Source organism: Canis aureus, chromosome 10, assembly GCF_053574225.1.
Source record: "Canis aureus isolate CA01 chromosome 10, VMU_Caureus_v.1.0, whole genome shotgun sequence".
Lineage (NCBI taxonomy): Eukaryota > Metazoa > Chordata > Mammalia > Carnivora > Canidae > Canis > Canis aureus.
The window spans coordinates 35611602-35628623 of NC_135620.1; the positions used below are offsets into that span (position 1 = coordinate 35611602).

Consider the following 17022-nt stretch of genomic DNA (forward strand, 5'->3'; position numbering starts at 1 on the left):
GAGAAATGTGTATGGACGTGGGTAGATCTCTTCATCCTTCCCACTGCCCTTCCCTGCTTTCTCTCACCACTCCACAAAATTATTTTAGACGGTATCATATGAGTGATGGTATTTAAAACTGTATATGATGTACGATTATCTTCATAGCTCAACAACCAGAACTTACATGGTTTTTGTAGTCTGTTGGCATCCTCTTCTGGGTGCATTGAAATCTTTCTATGACTTCCTCATGTAGCTGAAGGTAGCTTGCACTTCAATGCACAGTCTTGGTCTAGGCCCCCATCATTCCTAGGCTCATTCCTTCGATGGCACATTTCCCTGCATCTAGGTCAAGCATCCAGCAGGCTTTTCCTCTCCTAGGTCCTAAGGAATAGGTCAAAGTGGCTGTGCCCCCCTCCCTCAATCCCAAGCCAAGCCTCTAAAGTATTTTTCCACCTGTGAATGCTCGAGATGTATCTTTTATTCTTCTAAATGTCCCATAGGACCTCTTGGGTCAAACTCCCATTTTTCCCAAAGACCAACATGAATTTTCAGATTTTTCAATCTTAAGTCTTAAAGGGAATTTTTTGATTGTACTGCACATCACCATATTATTATAACCCATTCCTTTCTTTTGATGCCTCCCAACTCACCAGGTTTCCTGCAAACACAAAACAAAAAAACAAGCTAAAAATTCCAAACACTTAATGGCTCCTCCTCTGGCTATATAAAGCCTCAGCCAAAGCTTTGAAATTACTTGTCTAGTTTCTGATTGGATTGGTATGGCTATGTTTTCCTTTTTCCAGTTACATTTGCAAGGGAAGCCACCGGTGAGTTTGGACAGTCTACGACAGATTAATTTCTGTTTGCTTCATGGTGTATGGACAGAGTATCAAGCTTGAAATGAGAAGACCCCAGTGAAAATTTTACCTTAACTATTTACTTGCTGTTTGATTTCACACAGTTTTCTTAAATCCTTAGTAGATTCAATTTCCTTTTGAGTTAAATGTGACTATTGGTGTTCATCCCGTGGTTATATTAAGGTTAAATGAAATTACTTAAATGAGAACAGTTAGCATAAGGCCCAGCATAAGGCTAATGACTTGCAATATTTACTATATTTTCATTCTCTCCCTAATTTGGTAATGCTATATTGTATTAGAGCTTTAAGTTTTATGTGAAATTTTTTTTAGAATTTCGATAACAATACTAATTAATGAGATCCTAATCAATTATATCTCTTAGGCAGATATTAGGTTATAATCATTTCACCTGAATTTTTATGTAAGAACTGTTCTGGGAACACATGAATAATTTTCCTCATTTGCTATTTATAATGACAGGAAAAGTCCCTATTTATTGAGGCAATAAATAATTGTGGCTATGTGGCTGGAAGATTAAGTGCCTAATATACATTATCTCATTTAATCCCTTCACTTCAACTGGATGATGTTGAGAACATTAACTTTACTTTACAGATTGGGAATTGGATGCTCGGAGAAATTAAATAGCTTGCATAGGTGTTAGCAGCTAGGGCTTTATCTGAAGCCAGTTCCGATACCTATGCTTAAGCATTTAATAACACTATACAGTACATAACTTAATGCTATCTTGATAACTTCCTCTGACACTATTCTCTTCACAGAATAAGAGATTCACCTTATCATTCAGCCCAGCTGACTCCCAGATCTACTATCAGGCTGGTGTGCACCCCCAGATGGTGATCAGCTTTGCCTATCTGCTTCCCTGGAAAGAGACCTCTTTACGTAGGGCTTCTGCTCTGGGCACCCAGATCCAGATTACAGTCGCCATATGACACCATGCACCTTGGAATCCTGTCTTTAATACTTAAATGAGATCTTTGAACTGCAGTTATTGTAAAGCAACGGCAAAAAAGATTTGAGGATGAACCCACACTACGGTATAAAGTTTAAACTCAAGCAAAATTTTCACAAACCAGGCTAAAATGACCACATGACTCCAGCACACAGGGAGTTGGTAAAATTACTAGCAAAAATGTGGCAGAAAAAGCCCTCTATCTCTTCCATGGTATATATGCATATATATAAATCTTCCTCTAGGGTTTGTGTCTTTCTTTGTTTTCTGTTCATTTTGTTATATGACACCACTCTAATCCAAATGCCATGTTCTTCTGAGAACTTCTAGAAGCCAATCCTCTGCCTGTTTAAAAGCAATTAATCAAAGCTCAGCCTTTAAATATAGTTGCCTCAAGAACTTTTTTACATAGCTCTAATTGTTTCTACTGGGCTTTGCACATATGTGCAAGACTCACTTTTTTCTAATGCTTACTGCTGTTGCAGAAAATGCTTTCTGTTTCTCAGATCTTATGGGCTGGCTATGATAACAGTCGTAAAGACCACTCTGACTTTCAGCTGACAGACAGTTTCCCTCACTGTTCATAAATCTTTTCCTCCATTCCAGTTCCTGCATTAGAGCATCAGAAATCCCTTCTGTTTACAGAAGCCTGGAACGTGCTGGTTATTTCGCTTGACCATGTCCCCAGTGAGTGCACTGTATTATGGTGTAAAAATCCCTAAACTGGTCTGTGTCATAATTCTTTCAGCTGTAATGTAATTTAAATTTAAGAGACACAACTGAACAAAACTGGACATTTGCCTAGTTGGGAATAGGATAGGTCTTCCTAAGCAGGCAAAGTAATGAAAAAATTAATAGACATGGCTATATAAACACTTAAGCGTTCTGTGTAACAGTGGTGACAACAAAATCATCATAAACAAAATAATTAGGCAAATGAAAAACTGACAAAAGCATTTGCCACTTTGAATACATGAGTTCTAACAAACTAATGAGAAAAATACAAATGGGCTGTGAGAGAGTAGTCAAAGAACATGAAGAGGCAAGGGACCAAAAATGAAACTTTAATATACTGAGTATGGAAGAAATGTTTTATTCTATCAGAAATTAGGAAAATAAAAACATTTCATCTATTAAAATAGTGGTAAATTTATATGTCCAGATATATTTCTGTGAGGATGAAGAAGCATGGGCACTCACCCCACTGGTGAGAATGACATTGGTACAGTTTTTCTGGATGTCATTTAAAAATACGTTTCCAAATTGCTAAATATGTTCTTGCCACTTGATAGGGTAATTCACTTGATAGGGTAAAAACAAACAAACAAACACCCCCCTATCCTGCAAAAAAGAATCTAGGATTCACACAAAGATTCGGGTAGAAAAATAAAAGTTGCAGCCCTAGTTAAAACAGGGAAATTTAAAAATAGTATGTGTTCAGATGAAAGGAAAGGAGTTGTGAAAGAAATTATGTATGTACACAGGAGAGTGGATCTGAAGCAATTTAAAACCATGCTTTAGAACAATATTTAGTGATACAGGATAATGCTGACTTTGACTAAGTGAGAAGAGGTGTTACAGGATAGGATGCACAGTGTGATGATGCTAATTGGAGGAAGTTGCAAATATAGGTGTGAATATGCACAGTAAAGAAACTAATACTCCAAAATATTAGTAACAATGAACTTTTAATGGGTATTGGGATTTAGCAGTAATTTTTATTTTTTAGTTACAGTTTTTCGGCAGCAGCCATATATGACTTGGGAAAAGGCAAATATATTTTAAAAATCAAATTCAAAGACTTTATTACCCTATCAAAATTACTCAGATGTAATGCACTTTAGATGGAGTATTTTCCTTACTTCCTACCCATATGTTTCTGTTCACATTTCTAGTCCTAAATCTATTTCTTCTTCTTTTGTTTCCAGAATGTGTTCATGAGCCTGTATTTCTCACTCAGAACTCAGAAAAAGATTAAAGATAGTCATTACCTTCTTTTCTTTTTACACAGGCAGCGGAAATCTATTTTTAATGGTTCTGTTTTAAATCCCTGTTGTTAGAAACATTTATTTAACCTCTAACTCTGCTCTACTGAGACGTTTTTGTTTACATCAGGTTAGACCTTGACCTTCATAACCCTACACTCAGGGGAAATTTGTTGTTGTTGCTGTTGTTGTGCTTTCAAAAAGATTTGATTGAAATTGGTTTGGCTGATTCTTTTAGGTTTGGAAATAGCCAAAAGCAATTTTGTTTCGGACTATTTGGGGAGACTTTGTTTTTTTCCTTCTCTGGCTTAAGATTTCATTATGAAAGTGAACTTGTATGGACAATGAATAAAGTGTATGTCAAAACTGCTTGCCCACCCCCTCCCCCAAGCTTGAGTGGTAAAAATCATCCACTGCCTTTCCTGGCAGATTGTGGGCTCACTCCTGTTTTCTTGGAGGCCTGTTGGTGTGCAGAGTGGAGCTTCAGGCAGGCCCTTCACCGTCCTCCAGACAATTTATTAGGATGAGGCTCGGTGTCTAGTTGTAGGCAACTACCATCTGGTAGCCTCCCATAGAGACACCTTCAGATACTTCTTGAGGATTTTTTTGAAAGACATTGTAAAGAACTTTACTTCCCAGAGAAGGCCAGGAGTAGGTACAGAGGTTTTTCATTTATTCCATGGAAAGTGAGGATATTATAGCTATGGGAAAATGTTTTAGGTATGTGTAGGAAAAACGTTAAGAAGGAAGAATGAGTCTGAATAATTTCCACCCATCTCTCCATCCCTCCAGCCCCTCCAGACTCTGAAAAATATTCTGAAGGTCTCCACTAATCTACAAATTTCCCATGTATCACAGATTACTCCCCAGGACAAAGGGAATAGCAGAGGCCCAACAGACACATCATCCTGTTCCCCACTTCCTACTGTGGGCTTCCTACTGACAGTTTATTACTGAGAACGTCTCCTGTGTGTACTCAGGTACACAGTACTCTCAACTACTGCATCGTGCTCATAATATTTTCCTAATTTCAGCTCCTGTGGTGATGTTTGGCTTCGATGACCTGGATGACCTTGAAGCCATACTGAGTGTCAATGTCAGTTCAGCAACTACTGCTGACCATGCAGAGAAGCCACTGCTGCTGGCACGGAGGATGGTAGCTCTTGCAGCACTGAGCGGTTTCTCATCATGTTGACTGCCCAAGCTCAGGACTTAGACAGCTAAAGCTCCTCGGTTCACTGGCTGGGTGACCTTGGATAAATACTTATTCTCTTTGGTAGAGTTTACTGGCTTCTTCCCACTTTTGACAGAACTCTTCACCAGTGGAATTCACAGCACTGTGCTCAGCAAAACCATGACCTTCAACCAACTCCCAGGCAACTGATTGTGGCTGTCGGGCTACGTGGGCCATGATAGAAATAATGTTTGGGACTTTGCGGCAAGGCTAACTGAAGGGAAAGAGCTGAGTGCCCTCAATCTCTGCTTTATTTCTTCCTGATGCCCGGAAATGCAAATGCGAGGCCAAAGCTCCAGCAGCCATCTTGGCTCCAAGGTGGATTTTTGGAACAGATATCACTTACAGAAGATTGCAAAGCAGAAAGCGAGAAGCAGAAAGAAAGAAACCCATGACATGCCCTGGACACCGTATCTTCAGACGTCATCTAGCTGGAAAAAAATCAACTGCAAATTTGTATAAGTTATTGTCATTTCGATCTTTCCTATAATATGCAGCCAAACCTAATCCTGATCATGTATCTAGGAAAGGAGGGCAGTAGCAGTACCTAAAGCCTACAGTTATTGTAAGGTTAGATGATGAAATAATGCAGGTGACAAATTTTTATTTGTTTAATAAAAGATACCATCACTAAATAAAAACATAGTTTGTCCTTAATACAAGTTAGATGTTATAACCTGAATGAAACCTTGGATTACCCAAGTCCAATCTTGAGATGGAATTTCATAAGAAAATGTGGTTTGGTCACAAAAATAATTAAAAGCAATTTAAATTTTAATTGAAGTTACTAAAAAATATCAAAATGTATCCAGTTAGAAATCCAGACACTTTATTTTAAATGGAGAAGTTCCTTTTTTTTAGTCATTTCTTTTGAAAGATTTCAGTTACAAAAATTTGCCAGAATAATATAGAAAACTTCTGTAACCTCTTCACCCATATTCCCCAAATGGCAACTTGCTATCACATTTCCACAATCACTCACATATGTACTTACTAACTTTGTTCTTGAAATTTTGGAAAGTGCATTGTAAGCTACTCCCCCATAAACCCTGAAACACTCTAGAACATGATCCCCAAACAAGAACGCTCTCCTAAATCACCAGCATATAATGCTCCAAATCAGGAAATCTACACCTATACAACACTACCTCCCATCCTGCCCATGGACCCTTTCAGATTTCAGCAACTCACCCTATAATATCTCCTTTTCTTTTCTGCTCTAGGATCTTACCCAGAATACTTTTGCAATTAATGATCATGCATTTTCAGATAACTTCAATCTGGAACACCTTCTCGTTCTCCTTCTTTTTCATGTCCTTGATGGTTTTAATGAGTACGGATCTCTGATTATATTTATATATTCCTATACCATGAGTTCACATGGCTACCTACAGTTTCAGCTCAATACCCCAGGCTTCTTTCCATTCTTTTTTCTTTCCCCGTTTGTAAAATCTTCTCCAGAAGTGAGAAGTTTGGCTTCCATTATCCTTGGTAAATTGAATTCTTTGCTAAACTTGCTCATTTGTTCCCTGTAAACCAGTCCTCCGGCCATGATGGCCCTTCCTTCAGCTGCCATCTCTGTTCATCCGTGCTCCAGTCTGTTCCTTAACTGGCCTCCTCATCAGTGCCTTGGAGGAGGGAAGGAAGGGGAAGGAATATAGAATAGGAAGGAAGCGCAACACTTCTTAATTTCTTTTTTCCTCATTCCCTTTCTCACACACCCTGCCCTGTTGGAGTGACATCCCAACCTAATCCAGAGCATGGTGGCATTCATTAATATGCATTTTCTCACATACTTGTAATCTTACAATAGTACTTTTTAAAATAAAAAAAAAAACCTTAATCCATCTATGCACCTAGCCCCATCCTCCACAATCCCCTAAACCTCTTGCATTTTAAATCAAATATAACAGTTGTAAACGAGTGAACAAGACTTCATTTCTTTTATAGTAGGCTCCAGGTTCAGCTTGGAGCCCATTGTGGGCTTGAATTCATGACCCTGAGATACAAGACCTGAGATGATATCAAGAATTGGACACTTAACTGATTGAGCCACGCAGATGCCCCAAGATTTTACTAAAAATATATATATATATATAATATTATATATTTATATATAAATATAGTATTAATTATTATATATATAATATATTATATATATAAATTAATGTGATGCTAGAAAAAGTTGTCTGCCTGCAAAGCTCTTCAGCTGCTAAGGAGATGTAAGCATATGAAGCTAAATGCAGGCTTTCATGTTCACAGTTCAGGCAAAGTCATAGAACATGTGCATCTGTGCCTGCAATTGCTTTGTCTTTCTTCTACCTGCATCTTTCACCATCTCAAAGTCTGGGAAAGATCAATGTTAGAAGACCATATTGTCAAGAAAAGGCTATACATCATGTTTTTTGAACTGGAATAGGCAGCCTCTTTCCTTGAGAACAAAAATGTCCCCTCTTTCATTGCACAAACTCTTTTGCAAAACTTTGACCCACGACATGCTTTAACTCATTAGCAATTGTGAACCTGTAATTTTTTGTTACTTGCTGAGCATGGAACTTGACTGCATTTCCCAGCCTCCCTTGAAGCTTCTAAGGAGTGTGGGTAAGGAAAGGGATGCACACCTACTACCTCCAAGCTGAGCTCATACAGGTCATGATGTGTACTCCCGTTCTCTGTCTTCCCTCATGCGGGCACTTGCACACTGTGGTACAGGACTCCAAAGTCTGGTGGCAGAGCCACTAGAGGGAAAGAAGCTGGTTCCTACTTGGAACAGAGCCCCCTCCTTCTCCCTACCTTCACCCCCCAGTTTCCAGCCTGCAGAGGACTGGGAAGTGTGGGAACAATGGACCTTAGTGGTTGAGATTGAGTATTATTTATGATAATACTTAGCCTACAAAATCTCCAAAGAATGTCATACGGGTTCCTACTAGGACTAGATCTCAAACAGTATTCCCTGATGGATAGTTTTCCCGAGTGGTTTTGTATAGCAAAAGTCAACTGACTGAGCAAGATACCTTCTCTTACTTCACCCTGGAAATTTCCTTTAATTTCAGGGAGTGATGTTGCAATATTGTTTAAGGCTCTCGTTTTATGACCATAGTTCCAAATGAGGCACTCGGATATGTCCAACCTCAACGGCACATCTGGAGCTTATGATTCCAGTGGAAAGTCACAAGTGGAGACAGTGGTCAGCTTAGTGGTGCATGGAGCTAGGTTGGCCCAGTCTGATGTAACACTATAATTAATGTGACTCTAACATACCTTACAGTTGCATAAGGGCTAATATTCTTTCTTGTGTGTTTAGCTTCCTAGCAAGAATGATTAAATAACAAGGAGGACTGAACTTAACACCACTAAGGCATTTCTTTTCCTCAGAAAGAGCTTCTAGCTGGGAAAGGTGGATTTGCTTGCATTCGCACTACTGCGAAAGAAATGGGAATGACCACAATGTCACCTCTCTGGATGCACAAGTCCTTTGTGCTACTCTGACCGATTGGGATGCTCCTACTTGTTTTTTAATCCCTGGTCCCTTTCCTTCTTGGAGTAGGCCCTGGGGCATTCTCTGCAGAGGGCCCCTGACACTGGAAATTCCTCCTTTTGGTTGATCAAAGCTGATGCAGCCTGACCCCACCCCAGGAAGTGGTGGCAGACACATCTGTTCATTCTGGCTTCCTGCCAATAGGGGATTTACTCTCGGGTGAGTGGGGGAGAGGGACTTTTATGTCGGGAGGGGATTTATTGTTGGCTGACGGGGTGTGGCGAGTGTGAAGGGTGGGAACCACTTCAGCTCCTTGGCTGGATTGTCTGACTTTTTATGCAGTGGGGTTTAATCTTTGTATGTGGGTTCCAAGACTTTTGTAAAGGGCAAGTGCTGAATCGGTGAACTTTAACGACGCACTGAGAAACTTTTGGGGGGAGTATAGATGTGCAAAAGGAAGAAGATGAAAGTGAAGGTTAGCTGACTACACGCAGTAAGATACTGTTTGGAATCAAACAACTACTGAAGATAAAATTCTGGCTGTCCTTGCTTGTTAGCTAGCGTACGTAACTCCACAGGAAAAAGGGAAGTAGAAGCTGGACCACTCGGTGTTCTGAAATCTGGCCTTTGCTAAGGGGAGGTCATTAGACTCCCTCACATCTCAATGTCTTCATAGCAACAGTTGCAACAGTACTAAAACTACACGTCAAATTTCTGTAAGACACTTTTGTGTGTGAAATTATTACATGCTAAGAAAGGAGAAGTATGGACCAGGACCAAGTATGGACTCTTGAATGCCGAGAGTAGGAAGGTTGTCTGAGACCAGACTGTGGTCCTGAACACAACACTGTTTCAGTGATTCAAAATATGAACAGCGAAGAAACGTCATTGAGGTAATTGAGTTTAACTTTAGAAGCTGAGAGAAAGCCAGCATTTGGCACCTTAGACAGCCCTTTATCTTTCCTCCTTACATATTATTTTTATAGGACTGCCAAAGCCAGAGATTTTACCTAGGTTTGAACTTTTCACCTCACAGATCTTATCGAGCAAGTACTTAGAGTTTCTATGCCCACTGCCAGGCCATATGATGAGGTCTACACAAAAGAAATACGAGGCATGGTCCCTGTTCTCCATATAGCAGGGATTTCTGTTCGAAACCTCAATATAAGAGTTCAGGCAGAGCCACAGCCCATCTGTAAGTTAGAAAAAGATGTTGTCTCAGGCAGACATAGTTCTGGTTTCATAGTTTGCGAGTGGAGTGTGGGCTACATTTCAACCCTCACTGGTCCTTTACATTCTTGACCTATACGTCTTTGTGTGTTTTGGATTCCATCTTAGCTTATGGATATGGAGCATCATATCTTAATGGAGTTGTGGGATACATCTGTCAGAAACCTTAGCTTCGCAAGGGACCACGAAAACCTTTCTGGTAAATAAATCATCTTAAGGGAAGAGAAATTTGAAGCAGACAACTTTAATCCAAGAGCAACATGTCACAGGAGAATAGTCTAGGAGGATCCAAAGGCAGCATGGTGTCTGTCTTGGAGTTAGGTGACAGTGGCAAGTGTGTGGTGACTATAGGTGGCCTCAGCAAGTTTGGTCCAGCAACCCAAGAAGCTTCAGTACAGATCAGCTGCAGAAGTTGGAGGCTTTGAGATGGACTCAGAATGGCCGAGTAATACCTTCTCCAGCGTGAGATCAGTGAGGGAAAGTGGGAAATGTCAGCTCTATCCATCGCCATACATGTGCTTTTTGGAGAATTCCAGAAATACCCAGGAGAAGGGAAGATGTTTAAAAAAAGGACTGGATAGGGCAGCCCCGGTGGCTCAGCGGTTTAGCCCCGCCTTCAGCCCAGGGAGTGATCCTGGAGACCAAGGATCGAGTCCCACATTGGGCTCCCTGCATGGAGCCTGCTTCTCCCTCTGCCTGTGTCTCTGCCTTTCTCTCTCTGTGTCCCTCATGAATAAATAAATTAAATCTTTAAAAAAAAAAAAGGACTGGATACTAAAATTGTGAATTGAGGAAGAGCCATAAGAAGGTTATTTGCCACTGTGATTGTGATCCTATTTTTATCCCAATGCAGAGGTGAACTGGGCAACCAGAATAGCACATATGCACATGGAAGTATGAAGTAATGTTGCATTCCACTCCAGGGTAACAAGATGGGAGATGATTACAAAATGTAAGTCAACACTCTCTGTGTGTAATCCACTTGAGTCAAGTTCACTTGTTAGGAATGATAGAATATACAGGATGGTAAGCAGCTTCCACAATTAATAATTGGAGGTTCCTGAGTAATACTCTTAAATTTCTCTTTCAGTGAAGAGATGGGGGAAGGACAGGGTATGGAGTAGAGTGGTTGAGGGGGGCCAAGAGGTGACTGTGTGTAGAGTATGAGTAGAAGATGTGTGAAAGGAAATAAACCCTAATTCAGGAACCAGGACTCCTGGGTTCTCTGCCTCGTTCTGCTCTAGCCAGCAAAGTGGAAGTGAGAAAATCATTTACCTTCTCTGAGCTTTGATTTTGTCATCTGTAAAATGGATTGAACTGATTAACTTTTAGAGTTCTTCCCTGAGTCTGGTGCTCATGTTTGTCTCTGAAAAACAATAATGGTTGAAAATGAAATTTTGCCTACAGACCCTGTGAATGGTATGTGGCTTATTTCAGTAGGATAGGACTGCCACCAAAGTGCCACATAACAGGGTTAGCTTTCTGACTAGACTTTTCTGGTAAGTGACTAATTCAAGATGAGCCCTGCAGGAATCCCTGAGTGGCTCAGCGGTTCAGCACCTGCCTTTGGCCCAGGGTGTGATCCTGAAGACCTGGGATCGAGTCCCGGGTCAGGCTCCCTGCATGGAGCTTGCTTCTCCTTCTGCCTGTGTCTCTGCCTCTCTCTCTCTTTCTCTATGTCTATCATGAATAAATAAATAAAATCTTAAAAAAAAAAAAAAGAAGAGCCCTACATGTACACATACGGCAATGGTTTGGCACAGCTGAGCATTAAATGTTTTGCTAAGTTTCTTGTCCTTTCTTTCCTGCTTCCTACATGTCAGGTTCCTACTTCCTTTTTGGTCACTGTATAAGTGTGCAGGTTTTCTCTTAACCCTATCAGATTGGCTAGGCAGTTAGTCTGTGTTTTTGCACACCCTGGCCAAATCAGCATGGTCATTCACCTGTGTTTATTTTCCCTTCCCAGACATCAGGTGTCATCTGCCTGGTAGCAGCCCCACAAAAGTACTATCTCCCCTAGTAAGCCTGCAATGCCTCTGACTCTTGCTAAGTTTGGTGGACTTGGAGTCACATCAACAACCAGAGGCACCCATCAAACAGCAGCCCATGGCATTTGATCTCTTCAAGAGTTTTCAAAATCTCTGTAACAGCAGTTTGAATGACATTTTACTTATTTGTAAAAAAGATTTAATTTATTTATTTGGGAGAGAGAGAGAGACCACAAACAGGGGGAGCAGCAGGCAGAGGGAGAGGGAGAAGTAGGCCCTCTGCTGAGCAGGGAGCCCCATGTAAGGCTTGATCCCAGAATCCCCGGATCATGACCTGAATTGAAGGCAGACGTTTGACCAACTGAGCCATCCAGATGCCCCTCAAATGACAGTTTAAATAAATAGTCTCATGAGAAAGAGAGGAGGTCAGAAGAGAGATAAAGAGAAGAGAGGAGAGGAGAGGAGAGGAGAGGAGCTAAACTATAAGGGAAGGAACCCAGAGAAGAACAGACTCCTTTCCATTTCCTTCCATCATATATATGAGAATTTTGACTTTTTAGGATATATCAATCCACTTTTTGATAAAACTACAATTTCAACACTAAAAAACTTAATTTCAAAGGCATTTGGGTGGTTCAGTTGGTTAAGGGTCCTTTTCTTGGTTTTGATCTCAGGGTCATGAAATGGAGCTCTGTGCTGGGCTCTGCACTCAGTGTGCAGTCTGCTTGGGATTCTCTCCCATCTGCCTCTGCCCCTCCCCCTGGCTTGAATTTTCTCTTTCTCTCTCTTTAATTAATTAATTAATTAATTAATTAATTATTTTAAAAATAGCTTTTGATTGATTCTAATCCCTTACATTTTGGCTATAGTTTGCAATCCATCAGGTTTGGTTGACTTAAGGAATTTTAGGCCATTTTCCAGAATCATCTTCTGAAAGCAAGGTCCTGGTAATTTGTCTCCCCTGCTAAAGAATCTTCACCGGCTCCTTGACCCTGGTATACTTGTCTAGTTTTGAATCAAGCTGATTTTTTTTTTTTTTGTCTGTTTCCAATGCCTTTCCACAGTAGAAAGTATAGTTGGAAATATATAGTTTCATATAGTTGAAAATAGTCTTACAGATCAGTATTCACAAAAATACTAAAATTACTCTTCCTATAGCTAGAATTTCACTCTAATTCCTTATGAAACTATGTTGAATTGAGTCCACATACTTCTTAAACTAGATGCCTGTCAAGTAAGTACCTGAAATCTCCCACAACTACTCTCATGCCCTCTGTATGAATGAATGAGGTGACCTGTATCATTCCAATTTGAACATTGTGGCAGGAAATAGAGAAAGATTATGTGGTTTGAGGATCGATTGACCAATATCTATATAGATGATAGGAGGAAAAGTGTGATTAAATGAAGGCAAAAGGATTTCTGTCTTACAATATTGAAGATATTAACGATAAGGAGGTTGTAAAATACTGTGCTGAGCTGATAATTGTTGTGGGATTTGCTTTCCAAGCCATCTTTTGTATCATGATAATAAAAAATACATATAAAATTATGCGGGATAATTTAGAAGTGATTTTGATCTCAATAAGGTTAGAGGGAGAAATTTAACTGGTTCACTTATTATCATATATCAATATAGCCAATATAGGCCAGAAACAAATGGATGTTACTGATGATTTTCTGTTTTCATGGAAAATAAAAGGAAGGGAAAGAAAAGAGAAAACAAAAAGTTAAATGCCTCCTATGCCAGTCTTGTGCTTGGCAATGACCTCACTTAATCCTTATAGGAACTTCCATAAAGGAGTTTCCATTATCCTCATTTTATAGATGGTGAACATAGGAATTGGGAAGTAACTGGCCCAAAATCCCACCACCAGGATCTTAGCTGAGCCCAACCTGCCCTCAGAGACTTTGTTCCTTCTACCTTGATCTCTTGCAACTGGTTTTATTTGTTGTTTGTTTGTTGTCATTCAGTTCATTTCTTCTTGTTCTAGAAGAATTACACAGGATTTGGTCACCACTGTCTGTGCAATTCCATATGAAATGTTAGTTACCATTTTGAAATCATTTTGGCACTGAATATTGAACAACTCACCAGTTTCAAGATGACATCTCTATTCTGCAGGCACACATATTATTTAAAATAAAGAATGTCATTTTTTATTTGACCAAAGCAAGGCTCAGTTTCTTCCCACTGAGTTCTGAGCACCTGAATCTCCCTGCTCAGCTCTCTTTTTTTTTTCAGTTTATAATGTTTTGCTATGATTTAGATTTCCTCCAAGAAGAACAAATTTTATATATAGCATAAAAATTCCGAAAGACTCAAAAGGCTACTTTTAACTTTGTTCAAGTTTTTTTCCAGGCATTAAGTGTGTCATAAAGCTGTTGCTATTATTTTCCAAATGTCCTATGTGTACTATGATTGACAACAAGACCATTTCAGTTCTTACTGCATTAATAACAAGTGTTTCGACATCATTGGCTCCAATCTGAAGTTCTTGCTACATTGTGTCAAAAGAAATTTCTTTTTTAAAATGATTTTTATTTGCTTATTTAGATAGAGAGCAAGAGAGATCATGTGAGGAGTGGGGGTAGGAGGAGAAGCAGACTCCCCACTGAGCAGGGAGCCAGATGTGGGGCTCTATCCCAGGACCCTAGGATCATGGCTTGAGCTGAAGGCAGACATTTAACCGACTGAACCATCCAGGTGCCCCAAGAAATTTCTTTATTTTTCACTGCTATTCCCATAATAGTAAGCAGTCTCATTTTTGCCATATTCTGCTCATGTGATAGACCAAGTGAATCAATGAAGTCGATTATTCTGATAAAACTTGACATATGACACCAATTAACACTCACAGGAATGATTAAAAGATCATGAGTAAGTTCACCTTCCAAAAATTTGACTGGTTTTAAAGTGAGAGAATGGTAAAAAACAACAACAACAACAACAAGAAAAAAAGAAATGCATTTAGATCTTTCAATGCTCATACAATACATCTGTGGGCAACAGCTTGAACCTGGGAGTGTTATCCTCTGTGTGGCTTCCTAGCAATTCCACACATGAGTGTGACAGCCGAATACTTACTGAAATACTTTTTCTGGAAACCCAATGAACCATTCTCCTCTGGTCATAAATGTACTACTTTTTCATCATTCAAGTCTGATTATTACCAAATACATTTCTGGAAACACATTCTCTAGATGTTACAGAGGCTTTCATAATTTAATTTATCAATGTCAAGGAATTATGAAATTGTCACAGCAGCATTAATGCTGAATCAATTAAAAATACAAAATAAGTTACACTGTCTCATGCTTTGGAAGATGAGAGGTGATTACAAGCAGACCCACAGGGACAGAGCATTAAACTTCCAAAGGATGAGTCATGACTGTTAAAAACAGTATACATCTGTGTGAGATGCCACATGAAAATATAAAAAAATGGCTTTCTTAGTAGCTGTGGAAAGTTAAAACAAGGCACCAACCAGAAAGCTCTCCTATTTCCCAGATGCCTTTCAAGACTGTTGTCTCTCTATAGCCTCAAAATCAAAAGTCAGAGACAGAACAAGTTACAATTAATTATTACCACCATGATGATCCATCAAGGATCCGTTCGAAGTATAACATTTCTTGTAACTGCTAGATTTCTGAGCAAGAGGTGACCAAAATCTCATCAATTTTTTAGCATGCCATGTAATCCTTTTAAATCTTAGAGAACATTTGGACAAAAGTTGGGAAATACACACATGAAATATTGATTCTTATTCTGGTGAGTAATCAGGTTAACCTTCTTGGTAGAATGAGGTTGAGATAATTAAATAGGTGGATTTGCCAAAATGAGTAAATGAATCCATTACAATACATTATGTCACAATCCTATCTCTGCTACCTTCATTTTAAAATAAAAATAACATTTAACAAGTTCTGTGCCATGAAGTTGAAAATAGAATGTTATAGAGTTGTCATTATTTCTTCTCTGGGAAGGATTGTGACTGATAAGATAACTATTGCCTAAACTATTTTAGTATGTGGAATTGGCACAGATAAATTCTCTGCTCTATGTACTAATTACAGTAATTTGATCATTATAATGATTATAATTTCATATTCACTTTATAGGAGATAGTCTTTTAACACTGCCTGTCACATCATAGTAAATTTGCTTGTAAGATTCTTTTGGGGGGAAACTATTATATCTTATCAACAATGTCTTTAGTAGCTTAATTATGATATGCCTTCGGGATTTTTATAACACCTCTCGTAAAGCCTGTTTTCTGAATGAGAATGTTATATGTCTAAGAGCTGTGTCAAGATACTGTTTTAAGTAGTCAGTTGCATTTCTAATATATTTATGAGAAAAATTATTGAAAACAACCTAAAATTCCAACAGTGGGGCTTTCTTTTTTAAAATTTTATTTATTTATTCGACAGAAAGAGTGAGTGAGAGAGAATGGGGGGCAGCGGAGGGGAGGGAGAAGCAGACTCCCTGCTGAGCTGGGATCATGACCTGAGCCCAAGGCAGATGCTTAACTGACTGAGCCACTCAGGCTCCCCAGGGAAGTACTTATTGACTTAATAATTGCATTATCTCTGCATTGAATATCAGATATTTACAAAAAGAATGAGGAAATACTATGTACTGTTTCAGACATATACCAAGGTACCAAGGTAGATTATGAAATGAAAACAGCAAGTGCAAAATAGTGATGATAGAATATATTTTTATATAAAATACAGTATATATAAAAATCCATCATTGTATCTTCTTGCATTTTCAATCAATGAAGACCCTGGTAGGACAAAAAGGAAGGTAATATAAACAGTGTCCCGAGGCTGAGAGGAGGGACACGTATGGTAACTAGATGAGTGGAAGACGGGGGAAAGACAGACTTTCACTGTATTCCTTCCCTTAGAATGTCTGTTGGTGGCTCCTGGGGCCATGAAGAATGTTTGATATTCACTCAGCACACTACATCAAACTTTATTTCATTTCTTATGGATTTTTAGTCATACATATGAAAGCCCTTACCTGTTGTCATTTTATCACTTCTATAACTTATTGCAATTAAATAGTTGATATTTTTATAATTTACTGTGATGCATATTATGGGAAACAATGGTTATCCAGTTGTCTCAACACCTATTTACGAATAGGCTATCATTTTCTTATTGACTGGAGATGTTACCTTGTTCACACATTAAATTCCCTCAAGTATCTGTGAACGGTTTGTCTGTGTATACGCCCCCATGATTTAGTTACTTTGACTATCTGCTTTAAAATTGATAGGT

General features: G+C 39.1%; 1 pseudogene; it reads right to left on the minus strand.

Annotated features, from left to right (window-relative positions):
* Positions 1 to 14023: 14023 nt before the first annotated feature.
* LOC144321526 (eukaryotic translation initiation factor 3 subunit M pseudogene) lies at positions 14024 to 14851 on the minus strand (annotated as a pseudogene).
* Between the last annotated feature and the right edge of the window lie 2171 nt (positions 14852 to 17022).